General features: G+C 50.2%; 1 protein-coding gene across 3 annotated transcripts in view; it reads left to right on the top strand.

The window, feature by feature from the left end:
• The first annotated feature begins 1,193 nt into the window (after positions 1–1,193).
• Positions 1,194–23,651, top strand: part of PTP4A3 (protein tyrosine phosphatase 4A3) — a 42,088-nt gene continuing 19,630 nt past the window's right edge. Inside the window, exon 1 of one of the 3 annotated variants that reach the window (XM_071421891.1) lies at positions 1,194–1,352. The gene's annotated coding sequence lies outside the window, so the exon portion shown is untranslated. Of the gene's footprint in view, positions 1,353–5,038; positions 5,224–23,651 lie in introns of those variants that run through there. The other 2 variants (XM_071421893.1, XM_071421892.1) reach the window with 2 other exon arrangements.

Genomic DNA, 23,651 nt, shown 5'->3' with positions numbered 1-23,651 from the left:
GGGTTGTAGACACAAAGGTTGACAACCTGGGGTGAGGGCCTTGGCTGTAAAGTGACAGCAGCTCCTGAATTATGCCAGCTTGGTGACACTCTGGGTGACCCCTGTGCCTCACACGTACTCAGAACCACTGATGGGAGATGTTAAATATATCCTGTATACCCTCAGGAATGGGCAGCCTCCACCCTTCATTGGTCAGGGGATAAGGGCATCTCACCCCAGAGGACAGGGGACACTGCTGCACTGAGCCCAGGCCTGTGCTGTGTCCCCTTTACTCCGTCCCCAGGCTCTTTTTTGTCTTCCTCAGCTTCCTTTTTGTCATCTTTGTTTTTTCTTTCTCCTTATCCTTCTTCTTCTCCTTCCTCTTTCTTCTTCCTCTTCCTTCTTCTTCTTCTTTCTCCTCTTCATCTTTCTCATCACTTTTTTTTACATTTACCTTCTTTCTTCCTCTTCTTCCTTCATATTTATTCTTTTCCTCCTCCTCTTTCTCCTTGTCATCACCATTTTCTTTCTTTTTCCTCTTCTTCCTCCTCCTCTTCCTCCTCATCATCTTCATTTTCTTCTTCTTAGAATCCCAGAATCACAGAATATTTTGGGTTGGAAGCGACCTCAAAGCTCATCCAGTTCCAACACTCTCCCATGGGCAGGAACAACTTCCACTATCCCAGGTTGCCCCATCCAGCCTGGTTTTGAACACTTCCAGGGATGAGGCATCCACAGCTTCTTTGGGCAGCCTGTGCTAGTGCCTCACTACTCTCACAGGGAAGAGTTTTTTCCTAATATCTCGTCTAAACCTGCCCTCTGCATTTTAAGGCAATTCTTGCTTCTCCTGTCACTCCAGCCCTTTGTCCAAAGTCACTCTCCAGCTCTCTTGGAGACCCTTTAGGCATCGTAAGGGGCTCTAAGTTCTCTCTGGAGCCTTCTCTTCTCCAGGCTGACCAACCCCAGCTCTCTCAGCCTGTTTCCACAGCAGACCTGCTCCAGCGCCTCCGGTTCCATTTCTTTCCCTTTTCCTTTTCTCTTTTCCCTTTTCCCTTTTCCCTTCCCTCACGCTCCCCTCACCCCTTGACCCCGCCCACTTCCACAGGTCCCGCCCCTTCTCCAGCCCCGCCCACACTCTCACTAGACCACGCCCTCTCCGCCGTCCGTTCCCTCCCCATTGGCTCCTGCGGGTACCACGTGACGCGGCGGTGGCGCGCGCGGGGGCGGGGCCGGGTGCGCGGGTGCGCTCGGGGCGGCGGCGGCGGTGGCTGCATGTGCGGGCGGGGGGCGGCGAGCGGGGCCGGCCGGGCGGCGAGCGGAGCCGGGCGCGGGGCGAGCGCAGCCCAGAGGAGCCGAGCGGAGCCGGCGGGCAGGTCAGTGCGGGGGCGCGGAGGCGGGCGGGCGAGGGGAAGCGGCGGCGGCGGTGGCCGCACGTGGGTCCGCCCGCTCAACAATGCGGGCGGGAGGGGTCCGTGCGCCGCCGGCTGCGGGGCCACCGCGGCGTGCGGAGGAGGTTGCGCCGTGCCATGTCCCCCATCGGAGCAGGGCGATGGCTCCGCCGCAGACATCCTGGGGCTTTGGTGGGGGGCAGCAGCGTGCGTGCCCCCCCGGCCCCCAGCGAGGCTACGGCACCTTCAGATTGAACCCAAAATGAAGGGAGGGGAGCCACAGCCCCGGTGTGCGGGGGTCCCGCTCGCTGCTCCCTCCCCGCTGGGAGCCCAGGCGCGGTGCCGCAGTCCCCCACCCCGTGTGCGGCCACAGAGCATCCCGGCAGAGCCCATCTCCGTGGGTGGGATGCAGCGTGGGCACCGTCAGGGCTCCGCGGGGCCTCTCCACCCCCGTCTGGGGCCGGACGCAGCGATCGGTGTCATAAGGGGCCCGAGGGGGGAAGCGCCGTGTTCCCGGCTGCCCGGTCTCGCCATCCCTGAGGATGTTTCCGTCAAACGGATGGGGCTGCCGTGCATCGGTAGCTGCGGCGGGGGTGGCCTCTCCTGGCTCGTGTTTAGAGCAGGCTGTCGAGGGAAGTGGTGGAATCACCATCCCCGGGGGTGTTCAGAAAACGCGTGGCTATGGCACTCGGTGGTGAGCGTGGTGGTGGTGCATTGATGGTGGCGCTTGGTGATCTTGGAGGTCTTTTCCAGCCTGGATGATTCAGTGATTATGTATTTTAACGTGTCTCGTTAGGCTGACAAGCCATTCCTGGCCTTGCTATGGCATGGGAGCTTGGGAATGCCAGTGGCTCCCATTCCCTGGGCAGGCAGGTCACATAGCTGGAGAACATCCCATGCCGTGCCTTTCTCTGCCGTAGGTAAAGTGGATTTTTGCGTGCCACTGGAATTACTAATCCAAGCAATTATCTGGAATCTGTCAAGTTTGTGCTGCTGCCAATTTCTCTGGTTCATTTGGTTACAGCTTCATCTTTCTGCTCAAAGGAACTGAAATGTGTAAGCAGGGCAACTGAGTGTCTGGAGCTGTTGGGTTGGGTTTATGTGCATCCTTCTGGCCAAAGGAGGATCAGCAAGAAGACTGAACCTTAATGAAGTCGTATATTTATTGGCAGCAGTAGAAAAAGAGTGGATAAATGGGGCTAGTGGCTTCTTTGTATACGAAATGTCATGAATCTCCCTACCAGGTTGTGAGCTGGATTTAAATTCCACTGTTACAAGGATCGCTGATTTTTTTAATCACATCGTTGCTAATAGCTTATATTAAAAATGCTGCAGGTGGATTTAAAGCTGAGGGTCTTGTGAGCTCAGCAATGTTCTGCACCAATATTTATACACATCCAGGGGCTTAACAGGGTGTTGTCACTTGGCTTCAGAGTTGAGTGCCCAGCTGGCAGGGGCTGATGCAGCATGGTCCCTGACACAGCCACTTTCTGGGGATCTCAGTTGCCACCAAATTTGCCTGTTGGGCAAGTGAAGAGACTTTTTATCTTTGATAAGTGCTCCAACCTGAAATTTGTTCCTTCTGGGAATATTAAAACTTTAACTTTGGTTAACTTGTGTCAAAGGTGTGTGCTGTGAGCCTTCGCCCTGTTGGGTCTGCTTAGGGAGATGGCTGCTTGCAGAAGCAAAAAGCTTTTGTTACAGCTCTTTTATTTTTATGTGTGCTTTGATGGCTCAAAAATCACTCAGCTTCCAGTCAAGGCAATCCTGGGTGAGAAACATCCACTGGGATTGGCCTGTTAAGTGAGTTTCTTTGATTTGACAGCAGAAGTGCCCAGAGAGACATCAAAAACCCCAACATCAGGGCGTGTTTCCAGCTTCATCATCCCCTGCAAGCCATGGAAATCAGTGGCTTGAAATCCAACAGCACTTGATGTTAAAATAGCAAACAGTAAACATCGTCTCCTATCAATAACTTTAATTATGGTTTGGGTTTTGTCTTAAATATACACACATTGTCATCAGGAATCAAAGTTTAGCATCCAGACGTGCTCAGTGGGGTGGTAGCGTCTTTGGACAGGGTGTAACACGCTTTTATGGCATAAATTAAAATAAAAAAGGGGTTTAACAGCATAGCATGCTGTTGTGTAAGAAAACTGCCAACTTTTGGGCTGAGACTGCTTGGTTTCTGGGCATCGTGTGCTGCGGCGAGTTGGCGGGTGGTGTTCCCGGGCAGCTTTGGACGGGGAGAGCGAGTTTTACCACTCTGCAGCTGAACCCTGACGGGGTTTTTCAACCATAAAACCAAGTGCAGAGGAGGCTTTGTGTGTTCCATGGGTAGCCAAACCGAAAGCAAAAATAAACACCCGCGAAAGCTGGGTTTTTTTGGTCATTGACAGAAAAGGAAAGTGCCGGTCTAGGGGAGGGTGTGAAGTCCCGTGTTCGTTACGCTCCTAATCTGGAAAATACAGACTGTGGCACATGGCAGCAGTGTGCGTGGCTAATTTTACATCTTGTCCTTTTCCCTTTCTGATTTAACCCAAAATTAAGGAAGGGAAGCAGCACCCATTGGCCTATTAAATGTTCATTTTTGCCAAGTTACGCCACTTTGTGAACACGAGACGCGACCGGATTCCTGTGGCAAGGAGCCCTTAAAATTTCAACAGCTCTACCTATAAATATAGTCACCGTGAAAGGCAATCCGGCTTTAAAAGAAAAAAAAAAGCAACCATGCTCTTTTTTTAGTCCCACTGTATCTGCCTGACTTTAGTGCCATGCGATGCATCTCCAGCCGGGCGGTGAAGCCGAGGCGGTGTGGAACATTCAGTCTCCTGATTCCTCTTGCTAATTTGTGTGAAGAATGGGTGCAAGCAGAGAAAAAAAAATCATTTTGGTTGTCCTGAAGATTTTTGGGGATGGGGTGGTGGGGCTGGATCTCTGCATCCATGTCATGGCTTTTTGGAGAGGGACCTTTGGTCATTGCTTGGTCCTGGTGCATTCCCAGGAGCTGCTGCACTATGGGGAAGTGCAGGATGGAGCCTGAAGCATCCCTTGGCTCTAAAGCAATGTCCCAGATGAAAATTAAAGGGAAGAAAAAGAAAGAAAGAGGCTGGCTGCCACCTCACCCCAGAGGAGTCTGGGCTCACCCACTGCTCTCTGATGCAAGCACAGCAGCTCAGGGAGCTCAGGGGCTGGTTTTGGACATGCCCGGGGTTGCCCAGGGACAGGCTGGCCTCGGGAGCAGGTACAGCATGTTCTGGGCACTCCTCCAGGCCAGTGGGACCCCCCACCAGCCCCAGATGATGTAGTGGGGTGGTGGCCACTGACACATCCTGGTAGAGAAGACAGCACTGCCTGCAGGGCTGGGATTTAGGTGGAGAAGCTGCAAGGGAGGGTGGTTTTGCAGCTTAGTGATGCTTTTCAGCGTGCCCTGCGCTTGCATGGCAGAAATCCACTTTTGTGGCCAGAGCAGCTGGGTCACCTTGCAGTGCCAAAACCTGCTGGGTATGGTTGGGATGGGGCACGGGCTGGGAAGCGTGTGGGAGTGGGGCGGGAGAGCTCGGCACGGGGAATTGCTGCGTGTGCACTTGGGCGAAGTGCTGAGCCTGGGCTGCGCGGGAGCTGCAGACAGAACCCACACGTGACGTCTGAATTTCAGATGATTGCTGGACCACTTTGCCAACAGCCTCTCGCAGCTCATCAGCTGCAATATCGCTTCTTCTTTTCCCCGTTTTTTTTTTATTTCCTTTCCCCTTCCCCACCCTGCCTGTTTTCTAAGCCGAAGCAGGAGGGATGAATACGACACCGAGGGTGGCTGCAGCTGCGCAGGGTTTGTATCCAAATGGTTTCCTGGAAGGCAAGTTTTTTTGTTGTTTTTCAATCTTAAAAATATTTTTACAGCAAGCGTCTCGTATCGGGGCTGTTTGGATGTCAGGTTTAGTTTCCCATGACATGGAGTGATTAGAGGAGGGAGGGGAAGGAGGGGCTGGGTGCTGCTTTATGTGCAGATCTCTCTGCAGCGGTATCATTGCCTATTGATGGTAAATGTGTTCCCTCTCATCTCTGTGATAGTTCTCGGAGATTTCCTCTTTTACGTCACTGCAGTTAATAAGATGTTTAACTTGGGAGCTGGGGGCGATGTGCTGTGCTGTGCTATCGTGTTGCAAGGAACGGGGGGATGACGAGTTCCTGCGTAGACTTGTGCTGGGAAGATCGTATCAATGCTGGGGAGAACAGCTGGCTTTGGAGTCAAACCATTGCCTTTCACCCTTAATGAACCTGACCTGGCTGCATCTCTTTTTTTTTTTTATTATTGTGACAATGATTATTTTCCTTCTAATACTGAGAGAGGCAACTCTGTCCTCTCTATCTGCTGCACTGCTGGAGTCAAGGGTGCACCTTGATTTTTTTAAGCAGATTGTGTCTGCCTGGCTGGACTTAGCTCTTTTTTTCTTCTTTTTTGGGGACCACTGAAGCATTTCATGAGAGCACCTGATGGCTTTTTGTGGTGAAGCTGCAGGTGCAGTAGCTGCAGAGCCAGAGCCCTCTCCAGGAAAATCCTTGACTGTGTGTTTGCGTGTTTTGTGTGTCACTGGTTGATTATAGAGTTAAGAAAATGCTGCTGCTGTACATGCCTTGACCAGGAATAGCCTCCCTCCTGCCACACTTTGCAAGGCCAGCTCATCGAGGGCAGGCGAGTTGGTCAATAAACGCTCCAAGCGGCACCCTAGGGAGTTGGGAACCAAAATGGGAACACTTGTGTCCTTCAGCTCCTCCTTTCTTGCCAAGTTGTTTTCTTCCCCCAGCTCCTTCTCCAGCTTGCCACTCAAACCCTCTTCATTCTGCTGTGTTTTTCCACAAATGTTTTTCAAGCGTGACAGCAGGGAGAAGAAAGCCACGAGTGCTGCAGGGGGCTGATGCCTATCAGGCCAACCCTTGCCTGTGGCTTTGGGGCCCCTTCACTTCAGTGTCTTGGTGGCTGCAGGTGGGTTCACATCTGACAGCTGTTGGGCTTGGAGTTGCTTCTGTCTGCCACCAGACCCAACCCAGCCACCTGCACCTATTCCAAGGTTCCCAGCTCATCCCCAGGGCTTGGGTCAGGTGGGATGGCCATGGTGTCCCTATGTAGGTGTGGAGGGAAGAAGGGCTCTGTAACCCTCTCAGGGAAATGGGGACATGGAAGGTTTGCAGGAGGAGCAACCACAGCTCTGGTGGTGGCATTTTCCAACCTTCCATCAGGACCTGTCACTCGCAGTCCTGATGACATTTAGCTGCTGACTTGCTGTCACTGATTTTGCTCAGTAACCCTTTTCTTTTTAAGACTAAAATGTTCCTTAAAAAACAGCATGCCACCAACACGTTGGACATTGATTTACTTTTTGGGAGGCTCGCAGCCTCCCAGTTCTACTTTTGCTCTGGGGAGGAAGCAACATGGTTGGGTGCAATTTTTAGCCCCCATGGGAACAGGGGCTTAAAAGATAACCCTACCACATCACAGCTCACACCCTCACTGCTGGGTGTGGGAGTTAATTTTTCTCACTGCTGCCACACACAGCAGCCCCTTTCTGTGCTTTTGCTGCGAGCTGGGACAAGGGGAATTTTGGGTGCAACTCCAGGCAGTGCTGGCTCGGCACATGTCCCCAAGCGTCCCAGCTGGGCGGCTGCCTGGGGCCCCCTTCATGTGAATGGGGTCAGCAGCTGGGAAATAGCAGAGCAAAGTGCCTCCCTGGTAATTCCCAGCTGCCGTTAAAGCGGCTTTAAAATAAATTCCCTCAAAGAGTAATTCCAAGTATTTGAGGGTTTGAACTTTTCCAGAGAAGGGTTTGGGAGCTGCCGGCTACCGCACTGCACCCTGGCACGCCGGGGATTGCCCTGATTATCCCAACATCTAAAAAACACTTTTTTGATGTCTATATGATGTTTATTTATTAGCTGCATGTGCAGCACAACTGTTGGAAATGGGGCACTGCTGGAAGCAGAGTTGTGCTAAACTGGGAAGATGGGTGGCTGGGCAATGTCGTGGGCTGGAGGCAATGCCCAAGGCTCAGTGACCCTCGCTGTGCCATCCTACCTGGCCACCAGCCTTACCCAGGGGTGCAGCACAGCCGGGTGCCCCTGGCCGCACATTCCACAGTCAGCCCTGCTTGGTAACGTGGGCACAACAGAAAACAAACTTTGCAGCAAACTTTTGCTCTCCCAGAGCCCCTGAAGCTTGCTTAAAAAAAAAAAAAAGCTTTGGAGCAATGTGGTCTTTCTTTTTCTCATGCTCATGAAAATTCTCATACCAAACTAGTAACCTCCATTGCCCCCTGTTCATTATTTTTTAAGGTGGCGTTAGGGGGCATTTAAGGGAAGCCTTGTCTCATCCTCTGTGTCCCCTCCTCTCCTACATCCCGTCGTGGCAAATTACAGCTTCATCTGTGCTTGTGTGACAGACACTAAAAGGGGGAGGTTTGGTCAACAAACTGCAAAGTTGGTCTCATCCCTGAAAGGCTCTGGATGTCCCTGTGCTGGTGCTCCCCAGGGTGATGTGTTGCTGCATCCAGACTGGTGCAACTTCTTGGTCGCAGGAATGTCCCCATGAGGCTGAGTACCCCGAGCTGGGGACAGCCAAGCTTTTCCCTGCAGAGACAGTTCTGGGCTCTTGCCCAAGTCCCCTCTCCAGGGCCCTGGCACCAGTGCAAATGCAGTCAGGCTGAAGGCTGATGATTAAACCCATGATCCAGGTCACTCTTGCCCCTCTCAGTGCCCCAGAAAATAAGGATGCTGATAGCAAGACTACATCCAGATGGGGATGCTGCACTTCTCTGCACAGTTCCGTAGGTTTGGAGGTGAACTGAGGTAATTTGGGGTATAACCACCCTAAAAAAAAAACATTGCAGTAGGGAGTTCTCCCCCACACACTCTTCATTGCATGGCTAAGTTGCTTCCAGCTCAAACTGACTTCGTTCAGGGCTGACCTTTAATCTGGCAGCTTCTTACTGAACTTTATATCATATATATAGTTTTTAAATAATTTTTTTTTTCTGTGTGGGCATGACAGAGTTGTCTCCTGAGGTGGCAGAGAACACATCTTGCCTCTTAAGGACAGGGAAACCTGCACATAGCACAGGGAGATTTGCTGTGGATGGGGCACAACCCAGTGCTGTCCCAGTCCAAAGTCACATCCACTGGACCACACACTTAGCTCCTTTTTTTTTTTTTTTTCTCCTCCCAAACTAATCCCTCCAGCCCCTTAGGCTTTTTTGTTGTTGTTGTTATTGCTCCTCTCTGAATTCCTTCTAATTTGCAGGCTCACTGCCAGCATCCAACGCACTATAAAAAGGGGACTTGTTCTTCAAGCTTCCCTCTGGTACAGAGCGTTTGCACAAATAGCAACACGCTTGACAAGTAGGTCTGATTCTCCCTGCTATTACCGAAATGCTCGTAGGGTGCTTGGGGAGTAGAGCTGCTGTCTCAAGACAAGCCAAGCTGAATTTCACACAGGGCCCTGAGCCCAATTCCCAGCCGGTGTTTAAGCTCCTGTCAGCTGGAAAAACGGAGCTGTGCATTTTTATTTTCCTCTCCGAGAGCGAGCGGATGCGCTCGCATCCCTCCGTATCCCACCAGCACAGGTGGGATGTGGGCTGTGGCTGCAGACCCATGTCCTGCTGAAGGCAGCAGCTCCAGGGCCACCACCAGTTTTTGGCTGGTCCCCCCCTGCTGTTTCAAGCAGCCATGACACAAACCCCCTGCCAGCTTCCTTCTTAAAACTAATGAGCTGTTTGACCCTGGCAAGTCCTCTGGGAAAGCTGTTGCCAGAGCCTTGCTGCTCACACAGACACAAACTGCTCTCATTTCCAGCTTAAATTTATTTGTGGATGACTCGTACCCATTTGGCCTTGTTCTTCTTGTACCCACACTGGCTTTTAGCTTGGATGGCTCCTTTCCCTGCTCTGGTATTTATCCTCTGGCAGGCTTTGCCAAGTGCTCTGGGTCTGCCAATCTAAATAACCCCAGAGCTCCTGGTGGAGCACGGCTGGGAGGGGTGTGAGGGCATCTGGGCTTCCTCATTCCTGCAGTGGAGACAGCCCCAGCAACTTGATTTGCAGCTCACCCATTGAAAAGGAAAATCCACCATGCTGCCTCTTGACATCCTCACGGGGGATGGTCCCAGCCTGCAGAAGGACAACTCCAACCATCCTCTCCACTGACAAAGGCTCTCTGATTTGAAACCATTATCTAATTTCATGAGCACACTTCTCTTTTGCAATGCAAACACCATTTTGGCAGAAGATGAGCTTTTTTTTTTCCTGGTGCAGCCTTCAGGAGCACCTTTCCCTCTCCTTTCTGGTAGTGCCAGGGCTCATGTTCCTGGCCTTGCCAATCTCAGCCCTGCTGCTGTGAAGCTGACATTTCCCAAGCACAGCTGTGCCAGGCACTTTGCTCAAAGGCTGAAGTGGATTTAAAATGTGAAAGTTCATCAGGTCAAAATACACACGTGGCTCCTTACCACTGGCCCCTTTTGGAGCTGTAGGACTATGCAGGATGATATGGAAAGAGCTGCAAGGTGTTTGCTTTCCCCCCAGGATGATAATTTTTCACCATACTTTTCACTGCTGCATCTTTGCCGTGGCTTTTCTTTGCCTTTTATGTGCTTTCTTTGGGATCTCTGTGCTTATTCCTGGTGATGCTGAGATGCTGGCTAATCCATCCCAATTTAGACCTCTGCCTTCACCTTGGCGGATAGAACTTGTACCTTTGATGGAAGGAAGGATGCTCCAGGTGCCATCACTCACCAGCTCCTTATTTCCTCCAAGTTTCCCTTTAGTTATGAACCTGAACCTTTTTTTTTTTTTCCTTCTCTCCAATCTAAACTGCACCAGCATGTCTCTGTTTGAGGCAGGATTTCATGTTCCCCTGCAGTGTCCTTCCATCATTCTGTGCCCTCGTTAAACCACACGGAAATTGGCATCATTGAGGAGGAGCTGGCCTCTGCCGTTTATTAGCAGGATTATTCTCATCTCCTGATTTCCAGTGAAGCTGCTGGGCTGGTGTAACACAATTCCCACTAAAGCTCATCTCCACTGTCAGGGAGAGTGATGCTGATGGGGCACTGAGCATCAGCAGCGGATACCAGGAGGAAACCAGCAGACCCCATCGCATCTTTCCACATTAAGTGATTTTTGACCCCCAGCTCCTCTCCTCCAGGCCATCATGTTAGCACATCATGGTGGGCATTAACTTCCCCTCCTGAATCTTTTCTGAGCAGCCTGTGGGCTCCTTCACAGCTGCAGCTCCAGCACAGGAGTGCATCACACCCTGCACTCATCGCTGGGTTTGCTTTGTGCATTGCATTTTCTTGCTGCCTAAATCAGCATCCACAGCCTCCAGCACTCAGAGTGGGTACAGCTGGGCATTTTCTGCCTGCAGTGGATCTTCCTTGTTCCTCTTTCCCTATTTATTTCATTTCTCACTGTATTTAAAGGAGAGGTCAGCGTGTGTTTTGCAACCTTCTCCTCCTGTTATTAATTTCTTAGAAACAAAGGGGAAGGAACCACAAGCAATAAAGAGCCTGAGGTTTGAGGACTGGCTGTTTATTTGTCAAAGCTAGAAATGCAGTGACTGAAGAGGACAAGAGAAAATCCTCAATGCAGATGTACCTCATTTAAGTTTAGGCTTGTGTAGGTCAGATTTGGGGGGGTGTGGATTTTCTTCTGCTGCAGTTTTAGATGGAGCTGTTATCACTGCCCTTATTGCAAATAGCATCTTAGTTTTGCCTTCTGCACCTCATTTTTTCACCCCACAGCCTGACTTTCCTGCACCATGCCCATCTGATGCTGGGGGAGCAGTGGTGCCCATCTCAGTGGCATCCTGGCAACCCATGGAGTGGGATTGGATTGCATGTGGCTGATGTCAAGTGGATGGCAATAAACCAGTCCTAAGGGTGCAAATGCGGCCAAGGAGGCTGGGACTGGCCATCAGCTGCCGGGAAGAGGGGATGAGGAGAAGCAGGGTGCCTCAGATGCCAGAGCCAAAGATGCTCAGAAGCCCAAAAGGGACAAAAATAGGTGTCTGGGTCACTTAAGAGGATTTGAGGACCACTTAAAATCTTTTCCCTCGGAAGCAGCAATTACCAGATGAAAGGGAATGTCTTCAAGCAGGCATTTTGGAGCATCTGGTTCGTATTTGGCACATTCACTGGGGGAAGCAGGGAAGGCTGGAAGGCTGCTGGGTGGGTTGGTGGCTGGGCGAGGCAGAGGGTGTCCTTCAGGGGATGAATCTGGTTGCTTACAAAATGCATTTTGACACCAGGAGCATTCCCACATCTCTCCTCCTTTTTGGACTGTGCTGCCAATAACTTTTCAAAGCATTAATGCTGAGTATGAGCTGTATTTCTGCTCGTGGGAGGTTAAGGGGTGTCCCCACATGAAGTGGCAAATAGGGGGATGACGGTTTTTTCTTTTTAGGTTTCGCCCTTCCTTGCTACAGAGGAGGCATTGGCATGTAATTGCCACCAGCTTTAATCCAGCCAGACCAACTGCCTTTCTGGCAGACCCAAATACAATAGGAGCCAAAGGTTATTGCATGCCCTAAATAAAACCATTACAGCCCTGGGGCCTCACCCAAGCCCAGACCGCAAAGCATCCAGGACCGGCTCCATTCAGTTTTTCTGAGTCTGGAAGATTTGGTTTGATGGCAGTGACCCATAACTTTTTTTTTCTTTTTACTTTTTTTAATTTTTTTTTTTTACTTTCCCCCTGCAAAGCCACCTGCACACTTGCAACCACTGTGGCACCAGCACATCTGGCCAGCGTTAGCGAGCCTGCCAGGGATGCACTTGGTTCATTCTTTTCTTGCTAAAATCATTAGTGGCTTTAATTGAAAGCAGAGGTGAATGAAGGCACGTCATACAGACACACCACAGCGTGCACAGCTCAGCCCAGCACGTGGCTGTGACCAGTGTCCTCTCAAACTGCTGCCAGATACAGCCCAATGTTCTGCCCATCCATGGGGTGGACTGAGATTTCAGACACCACATAAGGACCCATGTGGCCTGGAGTAGTCACCCAGCAGCCAGTGGGTCCCACACTGTACTCTTCTCCCAGTTACTGCTCCAAACTGGGATTTACTCTGAAACCTGAAGGGTTTTGCTCTCTATCCATAAGCAAATACAGCCCAAAGTGATGCAAATGCGTGACCTCACCCAGATCTCAAGAGGTAAATATTGCATCACTATGAGCACGCCCTGTATCCTTTCACCTCGTCTGAGACACTCTTGAGTCCATCCTGATGCAGGGGCAAGCCAGGCCAGGGAGGAGCTGTATGATGGGAAAGGCTTTTTCCTCACCTCCCAGTTTAATTATCAGTGTCTCATGTTTGCAGCATGATGGACACTGGTCCTGCCTCTGTGCAAGGCTGTTCTGGCTCCTGGCATCCCCACAGAGCTGCCAGCAGGGAGAAATTGCATTTCACAACCCGTCTTTCCAGGCTCCCACAAGATTACTGGAGGGAGAGGAATGTGCTGAAGAAAATATCCCAACTGCTGTTAAAAGGCACAGCTTTCCCTACCCCTTTCTGGGATGGCCATTCCTTCACTGAACCAGACACCCTCCTCCAGCTGGCAGCACCCACTGGAGCCAGCACTGTGTCACCTCCCCACATCACCCTGGGGTGCCTTTGCCCTCCTGGCCTCCCCTTCATGTGCAAATAATTGAAATTGTGATAAGCAGGCTCTTTTATGAAGAAATTCTGCTTTTCCCTCGTGGTGCTCCTGGGACAGAGCTCAGTCACTTTATATCTGGGCAATAAATCTCCAGGCTCTCTAGGGCACACCCGCCACACAAGGCAGTAATGGGCCTGCCAGATGCTGTTCTGTCTGGGTGAAGAGCTCCCCAGCCAGTGCAGCATCTGTTAATCATTTGCCACGAGAGCCCAGGCAGTGAGGGAGTCTCAAGTTGAATCCCTTTTGGCCAATCCTTTTGAATCACAGTGAAGGTTTCTGGTCTACCTGGAGCTGAAACACCCTGTGAGCTGCAGCAGTCTGTGATCTGGGCTGAGAGATGCAGCCCACACATCTCAGGAGGAAGGTGAGAAATCTTTCCCCTTGGTCCTTCTTCTGAGAGGTGTAAAATCCTCACCAGGCCAAGGCTAAGTTAGCCTTTTTCCTTGATCTCTCTCTTCTGCTTTTGCTTCAAAATCCAGTGAGCATCCGATGATGAGATGTGGTCCTGGGCAGTGAAAAGCAGTGGGGAATCTTGAACTGGTTTGGTGTTGAGTCATCTGCTCCTGGGTGATGGCATATGGACAAGGCTGAAAGCAGGGATGGCTTTCTCTGATGTTTCTTCTCTGTTGAGTCTTCTTTCAATATTCCACAATCCCAGACCACACATTTGCCTCCAGCAAGTAAAACACCTCCAGGTTCTCCACAGAAGATACTGTTGTGTCTGGGGGCGATGGTTGGGCTGTTGCACTCATTCTGATTTCTCTCCTGAGCTAATTACAAGCCTCTTGGACTCTCTCAGGTGGCTTTGGCAAGTGTTCTGCTTTTCTAGTGCCAGTGCCAGGGAGCCTTGGCCACATCCATCAAATCTTTCCCCAACTATTAGAAAGCAGTTACGCTCCTTGTGTGTTTTTTCATTGCCGGAAGCTGGTAAGTGGATGGATCCTACACAAATAAACTTCTTGAGGGCAGAGAGTCAAAATATCCCTGGGCTTGTTTGGTGGGAAAAGGTTAACCAGCGTGAAGTCTATGAATTGCTGCTGACCCAACTTTGTTGACAAAATATAGTTATTAATTGGACTTGCAGGCAAACTGCCTGGGGATATTTAGAAGGAACTTGTCCATCACAAGGGCTGAGATCTCCCTGGGAGAAGATCTGTCTGGGCTCTTTGGAGATGCACCTAGGCCTTGGCCATGGCTCTGGTTTGGGGTTTTGTTGTTGAGGATAAGATGTGTCAGGATCTCAGTCTTCCACACTGGCCGTGGGGCCACACAGATGCACTAAGAGTAGAGCTGTAGCAGAGGAGGACAGGAGGAGCCTGTCAAGAAGCCTGGGTCCAGGTGACTGAAATGGTCTCTTGATCTGCTGGAAGGTTTCCTTGCTCATTGCAGGAGTAAATACTGTTGAGCTAGACAACTTTTGAAGTTCTTTCCAACCCAAACCATTCTGTGATTTTTGTGATGACTCTAATGAGGCTCCTCCATCCCTAAATTTAGATTTCTGCTCTCAAGCTGAATCTTATACAAAGCATCATTACCTAGACAGGAGCAGAAGCTTCATGATGAAGGTGAAGTTCCAGAGTGTGACCTGTGCTGTTCCCAGTGTGCTCCTAAATCCCAGCAGCAGTTCACTGCTGCATTGACCCTGATGACACTCACTGTCACCCTACCCTCAGCCCGGTGGCTTATTTTTGACTGTGGCAGGGCAGTGGTCAGTGCATGTCCCTGGATGCCACCACAGCCTTTCAGCCACCATCCTGGCAGCTCCAGAGCTGGTGCTCCTCATGGCTGGCGAGTTCCTTCACAGCATCCCATAACCCTGTGTGAGGAACAGCTTGCTTCCCTCAGCCTGGGAGCGAGCAGAACACCCGCACTGGCACTGGCCCAAGACAGAAGCTTTGGGAATCCTCCTCGACAGCATGACAGCAAATGCTCCTCTCCAGCAGGGCCAGTGCTGGGAGGCTCCCAGCAGCAAAGCCCATCCCAGTGCAGGAAGAGCTCACCTTGGGCTGAGAGGTTTCCTGCACCTGTGCGACTGAACATGCTGGAAAGCACCTTCCATGCGTGCCAGAGTGGTGGAAATCCAACTGCCAGCAGATAAACATGCCTGTGCCTGTCCTGCCGTGCTTTGAGGAGGGGGTGGCACCTAGTGGAGGTGGGCAAAGGGGCCCACCTCCTCAGTTTCCCTAAAAAGCTGACAGTTGCCTCCTAGGTGAGGTCAGCTACATCCAGGTGGAGCTTCATACAGTTTACCTGTGCTCCTCAAAGCTGGCCATGTGCCTGTAGCCCACAGATGAAGCCACCTCTCTGGGATGCTCAGCCGTGTCTAATTCAAGTTGGGCCATGCAAACATGACCTGGAAGAGGCAACTGGAGCAAGATCCTTTTGCGTGTTCTTCTTGTGCAGCCTCTGGACGTTTTCTTGCCCAGGCTGAAGTGGCCCCAGGGATGAAATGGTCCATCCAGGCTGGAGTTCAGAGCAGCCTGACCGTTCCCTGAGAGCAGCCATGGCAAGCAGCCCACGTTTCACAAGTGGGGTTTTCCCATCAGGCTCTCCAGCTGCTATAAATAACAGGAAACGTTTTGTCGTTTTCTGCTCTGGGGAAGGTCAGGAGCTGCATTCTGTGGTCTTTGGAGCTTTAATAAGGTTGGAGATTCTGTGCAGTGTACCCAGAACTCCCCCGAGACAGCTTGCCTGAGGCTGTTTGGCTCCTTGGATGGAGAAGTCCTGAATGCCAGCCTTTGACAAAGTTACCATAGCTGCCCTTTATGAGCTGTCAGGTCCTGCTAAATCCTTAATGTGCTCTTCATCTCCAGACCAGATGCTAACTCTTGGGTTGCTGCCGAACCAGCTCACGAGAGGTTTGAACTATCTTCTGTCAGTGGTAGGAAAAGCTTCCACCATGGATCCCAGGATGGGTGGATCTAGGGACACCTAGATCTTGTGAGCTTGCTGGGAACTCATCTTCACAGAATCACAGAATGTGCCCTTGTGAGACCCACCTGCAGAACTGTGCCCAGGTCTGGGGTCCTCAGCACAAGAAATACATGGACCTGTCAGAGAGGCACCAGAGGAGACCACAAAAATGATCAGAGGGCTGGAGCATCTCCTCATGTTTGTGTTTGCAGCAGGATGGAAATCTCCCCAGCAAATCAAGTGGGGAGATCCATCCTCAGGGGGTTGCTCAGACATCTAGACAGCTTTTCTGGGTCCTGGAAAGCCCCAGGCTCAGGTCTGTGCTGCCTGTAGCCCCAGCAGCCGTGCAGGGAGGAGGCAGGGCTCTGTCTGCCGCCTCTCCCATTTCCCCAGCAGATGCAGGAATGCTTTGATGTCCACTTCCCCAGCCCCAGTGCCCAGCACCAGGATTAACCACCAGTCAGATGTCTCCACTGACTCCAAATAAATCTTCTAAACTCAGACAAGCACCACTCAGAGGGGTCCCAGCTTCCCCCTCTTGCAGAATGAGAGTTAAAAGTAGTTTTTCCCCCCTGTACCTGCCTCTCTGAAGCCAAGGCTGTGTTTTATTTTTAAAACCTAAGTTTCTTGGTGGTTGGCTCCTCTCCTGGAGTGCACAGGCCAGGGATAAATAGAAAAATTGCCCATCTCAGTGGCACAAAGAAGGTGAGCAGTGTGGAACGTGCTCACATGGGTTGGAAGAAACTCTTTCCCCCCCTCCCCCAATCTCTTCTTCCTATAACCAAGACAGAAATGCAGCTCTAGGGATGATCCTTCAGAAAAATACTGAATTTTGCTCCCTTTTGCATGTTTATGAAAGTGTTCTATTTGTCTCTAAGGGGTTTTTGGATCAAAGTTAGCATGCCCTGTGCAGATCTCTGAAGCCTGGCTCAGTCCCACTTAAATGGTTTCAGTGAGGCTGAATTATTTTTTGTTAAAGCCCATGTGTTTACATTTCATAAGCTTATTTTAAAACACATGTGTATACAAGAGCAGGCTTATTTATATGGCAGATTGGCCTGCTGTGTCCTTACCTGACTTAAGTGTCAAGGAAGCAGCTTTTTTTAACTTTTTACAAGCAGAGTTTAAAATAAAATACTGGTTTGCTGTGCGCCAGTGAATCTGCCCAAGAGAGGAGGTCAGGACAAGGTCTTGTTTTCCAACTGTAAAATGTTATTTTGCTTATTTACAGAGCTTCCTCTCACCAGCCATCATTTTAGGTTAGTATGTTAACAACAGCTATAGGTAAAAAAAGAAAAAAAAAAAAAACCCAACATTTATGTTCCCCAGAGTCTTGGCAAGCCAAAATCCCCAAGTAGCCAGGCTTCCCAGTGAACCAGCTTTTGGGAACTTTCCATCAGTAAAGCAGGATTTGCTGGGTGACCCATTCTACCCAGGTTCTTGGCAAGATTTCTGATTTCAAGTACCCCAGGGAAATACTTGAGAAAAGCCTTTGTGGAGAGATCTTGGCATTTTCTACTTGCCCTGGAGGAAGGATTTTATTCTTGATTTTAATCATTTGAATTGGTAACACACCAGTCCAGCTGCAGGAAGGTGAGGAGCACTTATGGTGGTGCGGTTCAGTGTTGGAGTGTGAGGAGATGTGTGTGGACCTTAAAGCAGGATGGGAGGGTGAGCAGAGCCCCAGGGAGCTACAAATTTATACAAAAGCAAAGGGAAGCTTTGACCGTAGGACATAAAATGCATCTTTCACTGAGGATGAGAAGCCCACATGTATTTTTATGCCTGTGCTTGGAGAACTTTTCCTGCTTCTATCAAGCTTCCACGTGGGGCTGGTGGACATGGACATGAGGACCTAGGAGGTAATGAGAGAAGTGTTGACATTTACGCCCAGGAGAGAGCTGGAGCAGACACAGAGTGAGGGATGGTTTCCATCCAGAGCAGCTGTAAACCAAAGCCCTGACCACTGGTGGTTATTTAAAGACTCCAGCAGCATTTCCTGCCATGGGAAGGTGCTTGGCCCACGTTCAGCCTGGGCGACTGCTCTCTGCAAAGCCAAATAAACAACAGCCACTTGAACTTTCCACCTTGCAGGCTCAGCCAGATGCCTCATCCTGGGCCATGATCAGGCACTGCACCTCAGGTGGGCCTTGTGGATGAGCCTCTTGGGAGGATCCAGAGCGATCACCACATTTTGGGGTTGAGGGTGCATCTCCTGTCTCTGAAGGACCCTAGTGAAAGAGTTTGGTGCTCTTTGGAGCTGAGAGAGGGCATTTGGGAAGGGAGATCTGTGTCTCCATGCAGGTCCATGTCCTTCAGTGACCTTGGGCAGGGCAAAGGGAGGAAATTATATCCTTTAACTCTAGAAGTCTGCTTTAGATGCTCCATCTCCTCAGAGGAGCACAGTTCAAGTGGCCAGGATCAGGATCTCATCCATCAATCCAGGCATGGTGGTAATGTGTGACTGCAGTGACCATCTGATCTTCAGGATGTCCATGAGGGTGCCAAGGCATTAGGGGGGAGATGCCCATAGCAATGCTTCGCCCCTTGGGGAGGTTGGAGGTGGTCCCTTCCAACCTCAGCCCTCCTGTGACAGTCAATATGAGATGTCACAATCCTCTGTAGGCATTTTGTTGCTTTTATTGAGTTGTAGTCAACACAATGCACGTCCTTCCCTACTTCTGACCCTTCCCCGTGAGCTGAGATGTTTCAGCAACTCACATGAACCCTGCAGTGGATGTTCCTCAAGCCCAGCTCCTCAGCCTGGGAACTTTTGCAAGACTTGGCAGCAGGGCTGTTGCAGGAGTATTCCACACAGGACCCAAAAATCTTGCTGTCGGTGCAGCGTCGTCCGGCCTGGGCGCGGGGTCAGGTCCCTCAGAAATCAGACTGTTGACGAACAAGCTTGAGCACATTCAAATGTTTCGTCTGATTTTCTTGGACTGCAGAGTTTCCAAGGAAGCCAGAAAGCTGGCTGCTCCTCTTGTTGACTCTGCAGACCAGAAATACAGCTGGGTTCAGTGAAATAAGGGAGCTCACAATTCTTGCACTGGTGTAGAAGAGAGAGGAAAAGCTCGATTTGGAAAAGCTCAAATGTCTTTCTAGAGATAAAAATAAGTTCAAGGTGGTGCTCTCTCCTGTCTGACATCCCTCTGAACTTCTGGCAACGAAGCAAATCCAGTGGCATTTCACTTGATCAAGTTCGAAAAGTGTGTCCACACAGGCTTTGGGGAGTGCAGAGAGAAGCTGTGCCAGCACTGAGCTGGGATGAGAGCACAGGAGACTTCAGGCAGGAAAAGAGCATCACTTTAAACTGCAAATGAACCCTGAAATGACAAAAAACTTGAAGCAAGCCCACATTTCGGGTCAGGCTGGCCGTGAATCAGCTCCAGAAAACGAAAGACAAAACTTTCTGACTTCAGTTCAAGTTATGAACTTACAAACTCTCATTTATCTGGTTTAATGGATGCGAGCCAGAGACATTTTTTGAGGTTAGTGGATGGGACAGCTTCCTGAAAATGAACTCATTGAGAAAGGCATGATTTGGAGACAAAGTTTGTCTCAAATTCTCATCTTGTACAAGGCTGGGTTAATGTGACATGGAAATACCTTCTGTATATCCCAGAGTTGCTCTTGAGCATCCTCCATCCATTTAATGCTCTCTGCTAAAATGCAGAGGCATGATAAATCACTTCCAAAAATGAAAGTTGAAAAAAAAAAACAAATCCGATTTTAAACTCATCTGAATGACAACAAATGTGTAAAAAGCTTTTGCACAGGACAGCCATGTAACCTCACTCCATTCCCCCAAGATAACAAGCACGGAGTGGCAGTGAGGTGTGGACAAGTGGGGCAGCCCATGGTCCAGCTTTGTGATTTCATGGCTCAGAGATGGGGATCAGAATAGGAGTGTCTCACATGTTGGTGTTTTTTGTCAGCAAATCTTAGTAGTTTTATTTTTTTTCAGAACAAGGCTATTTTCCCCCCACTCTGTTTCCCTTTAAAACACCGATTTATTTTTGCCGTTGCTTTAAAAATGGCTGTGTATTCCCCACAACTGTCTTCAGGCATTACAAAAATCAGAATATTGCCTGAAGCTAGGCATAAAAATGCAGCAGAGGCGTCATGCAGGCAGCTGGGCTAAAATTGGTATCTGCTAAAGTTAGGGGAGAATTTCATGGAGCTGTTGTTTTATTGAAGGGGACAGGTTGAAGACCTGGGTTTTATCAATGCCCTGGCATCAGAGGGATGCACTACTGGTCCTGCATGCTGTGAATGTTCCTCATCCTGGGTGCTGTGGCTGCAAGCTGGAAGGGTGGCTGGGATGTGCTCCTGGTGAGGAGTTGGAGGTGTTGTCACCAGCTTTGGAGGCAGCGATGCCACAATGATGCTCCTGCCTGCAGTTTTGCTGGAGAAGTGGGTGAGCTCAGAGTTGATCCTTAGTATTAACTAAAGGCTCCTCTTCTTACACTGTGCCAGTCTCCTGGGAGCAGATTTGGGGCAGGAGTTCCTCTGTGCTTGAGTTGGGTGATGGCTCCATGGGTGCACCCAGCCAGATGCAGATCACCACAGTCCTGCCAGCTTGTGAGGCTCAGACAGGGAGGCTGTGGGTCCAGCCACATGGGACAGGTTGGTTGGAATTTCCAAACCTTGCAGGGAGGTCTCTTGCTGAGGTCCCCACAACCTTTCAGGTACCACTATGTGGTGGAGCTTGAGGGAAGTCCCTCTGTTTCTAGTAAATGCCAGACCAGGACGTGCTAATGACAGCAGAGAGGATGTGCTCCATCTGTGTGACGAATGACACTTACAGGAGATCTGGAAACAGGATGGGGATGTTTTATTGACCAGCTGATAAAAGAAAATGCCAGGGAAATTCCCCTATGGGAACACACGACAGAGTTTCACCCCATGGCTCAGCATTGAATTACAGAGCTCATTTAGCAACCCTTGGCTGCCTGTCCCAGTGCTGCCCACAGTGCCCTGCCAGTACAGCTGCCTGTTTGTAGAGACATGGGCTGGGAACGGATCAAGCTGAAAATAAACTTTTTTATTTATTTTTTAACTCCCCCAAGGCATGATTGACTCCATGGTGCCTTTGCCAAGACAGCCTCGTGCTGGTAGAACTGAGCCAAACCAGTACCTGCTGATTTTTCACTGGAGCAGATGAACCCCATGTCATGTGGCTGGAAGGGACATCTTCAGTCCCTCTCCATTCCCTCTGTCCCACTGTGGTTCAGCCCACACCAGGCTTGTTTTGCTCTTAGTTGTCATGTGCAATTCCAAATTTAAATTATTTGTGAAGCAGCAAAACATCCTTTGTGCTGGCTGCTGAAGTACTGTGTACACATCTGTGTCTGTAGGGTTTTTCTTCTAGGATAGTGAAATAGTATGGATTTTAGCATAGAACCAGGTATATTAATAGGAATGCCCTAATTTTGCTTTTTCTCTGTACCAAAGGATCTTACAATGGGGGAATTAATTGAGCCTTAACTCAGCACTGGGTGTTCTGCAAAGTCTCCATAGATATTCCTCAATGTTTTGTTTTTTGTTTGCAGCAGCCTGGCTCTTTAGGAAGCAGCATGAAAAAGAGGTGGAGAAAAACCCTCCCAGGATACACTCATGGCCAACAGAACAGGGAATGTCTGTCTGCCTCCTCCCCAGGCTGAAACCCTCTTATGTGCCCCTGGGAGCAGAGGGACAGGGACCATTCTGGACAGATTTCAAAGCCAGTATTTAACCCAGACATCTGCTTACTGGGGTTGCTTTTTCATTCACCTCCTTTCCCTTTTTCCCTGCTGAGAGGCAGAGCATGTGTGTGTGTGTGCATTCCCAGAAACATTGACTATCATCAGTCAGCTTCATCATAAATGATGAATTTGAGCTTGCAGCTTCCTTTACCCAGGGAAGCTCATTTGCTTTCAGCTCGATTAGAGCCTGCTCCAGCACAGCAAGGGTGGCTTGGAAATGCCACCCACGCCAGGGTGTCAAAATGCCTCAGAAACCATCCGGGAGCCAAGCGGAGCCGGGAAGCCAAGCAGAGCTGGAGCAGCTTGCGTGTCTCCAGGCCATTAAAGCTCACCCCTGGGGCTGGGGAGGATGTGCAGAGCACGGATGAAACGCTGCATCCTGCCTGTCCCATCCCTGCTGGATCCGGCCCTAGGAGCTGAGGAAGTTTTCCTGCTTAGCAGGGTGGGGAGGCTTCACATCTCAGCCTTTATTTAGTTTTCAGGTGATAAAAGCGTCGCTTCCTTGCCTGGCGCGTCAGAGCAGCCAGCACCTTCAAATGCTCCACTTACTCCAGGGAATTTGCATTTCCCTAAAGGCAGCACCAGATTTATGCAAAAATCTAGATGAAAGGCAAGGCATGCTGGTGAGTAAGCTTTCCTGGGTACTTCCTGAACAGTCAGACCCTCTCCTTCCAACCTTTTGGGATTTTGGGGAGAAGTGATGCTGACTGCAGGTTCCTCCAGCCCCAAAAACACTTGGTGATGACCACTTCACCTCCATGTTGTCCCAAGAGTGGTATCAGTCTGGAAAGGTGCTTTGAGGTTATGACATCCCACTGTTGGATTTGCTTTTCCTGGGTGCACCATTCCCTCTTGTTATGGTGTTCAGGTGGTGTTTCCTCTCTAGACAGGATGGATTTCTTCCTCATCCTGCCATTCCCCTGAGAATGTGGTCCTTCTCCTTCAGTGATCTCCAAAATCACCTGGGTGCAGTCCATCAAAGCCAGCTGGCTGTGCTGCATGACCTTCTCCTTGCTTTCCCTGACAGGATGGGAAGAGCACCAAGTATCATCAGCCCACAGTGGCTCTGACATGAGCTTTTTTGCTCATGCAAATCATTGCAGTTTCCCTTCCTGAAATACCAGGGCGTTTGCTGGCTTTTACAAAGCCACCACTGGAAATCCTTCCTGTGAATGACAGGAACAGGATTGGATGACTCTTCATCTTCTGTATCAAAAGACAGTTCATTTAAGTTCAAGAAGTGCCAGGATCTGTATAGTTTGCCATCTTTTTTTAGCCTGTTTCGCCTCCAACAGTGGCTGGGAGCAGCCTTGGCATGCCAGAGCATCTCTTGTGTGACAAGTGAGGATGTGATTTAAAATCTGCTCATCTGGGCCTGCAGCAGCTGCTCCCTGCTTCTGGTGTGCAGCCCAGAAAGGGACAGGCTTGATGGTAATTGAGGAGCCCATTTCTGCAGTCCAAAACCACCAAGTCCCAAGCTGCAGCATTGTAGGGCTCCACCCCAAAGGATTTTTCAATTTTTCATCCCATTTTCCTTATTCTGAGTGTCCTGTTCCAGCAAGGTTTTTTATGCCTTGGTTAAACTTGAATCCAGTTTGAACCCCACGTGATGAAGTTGCAAGTGGGAAGCTGGGTAGGAGCTGATGTGGAAAACCCAGGGGAAGAGTCATGGTGACACCCAACCACTCTGGCCATCAGACACTCAGAGAATCATGCAGTGGTTTGGGATGGAAAGGACCTTTATAAAACTTTATCTGGTTTCAACCATGCTGCCATGGACAGTGACACCTTCCATTGCAACCAGGTTGTTTAAGGCCTCATCCAGCCTGGCATTGAACATTTCCAGGGATGGGGCAGCCCCATCTTCTGGGGACAATCTGTTTCAGTGTGTCGCCACTCCCACCATAACAAATTTCCTCC

The sequence above is a fragment of the Agelaius tricolor genome, unplaced genomic scaffold (genome assembly GCF_023055355.1).
Source record: "Agelaius tricolor isolate 1412-34295 unplaced genomic scaffold, bAgeTri1.0.p SCAF_2, whole genome shotgun sequence".
Classification (NCBI taxonomy): Eukaryota; Metazoa; Chordata; class Aves; order Passeriformes; family Icteridae; genus Agelaius; species Agelaius tricolor.
Note: the sequence above shows the minus strand (reverse complement) of the source record. Positions and strands in the feature narration are given on the sequence as shown.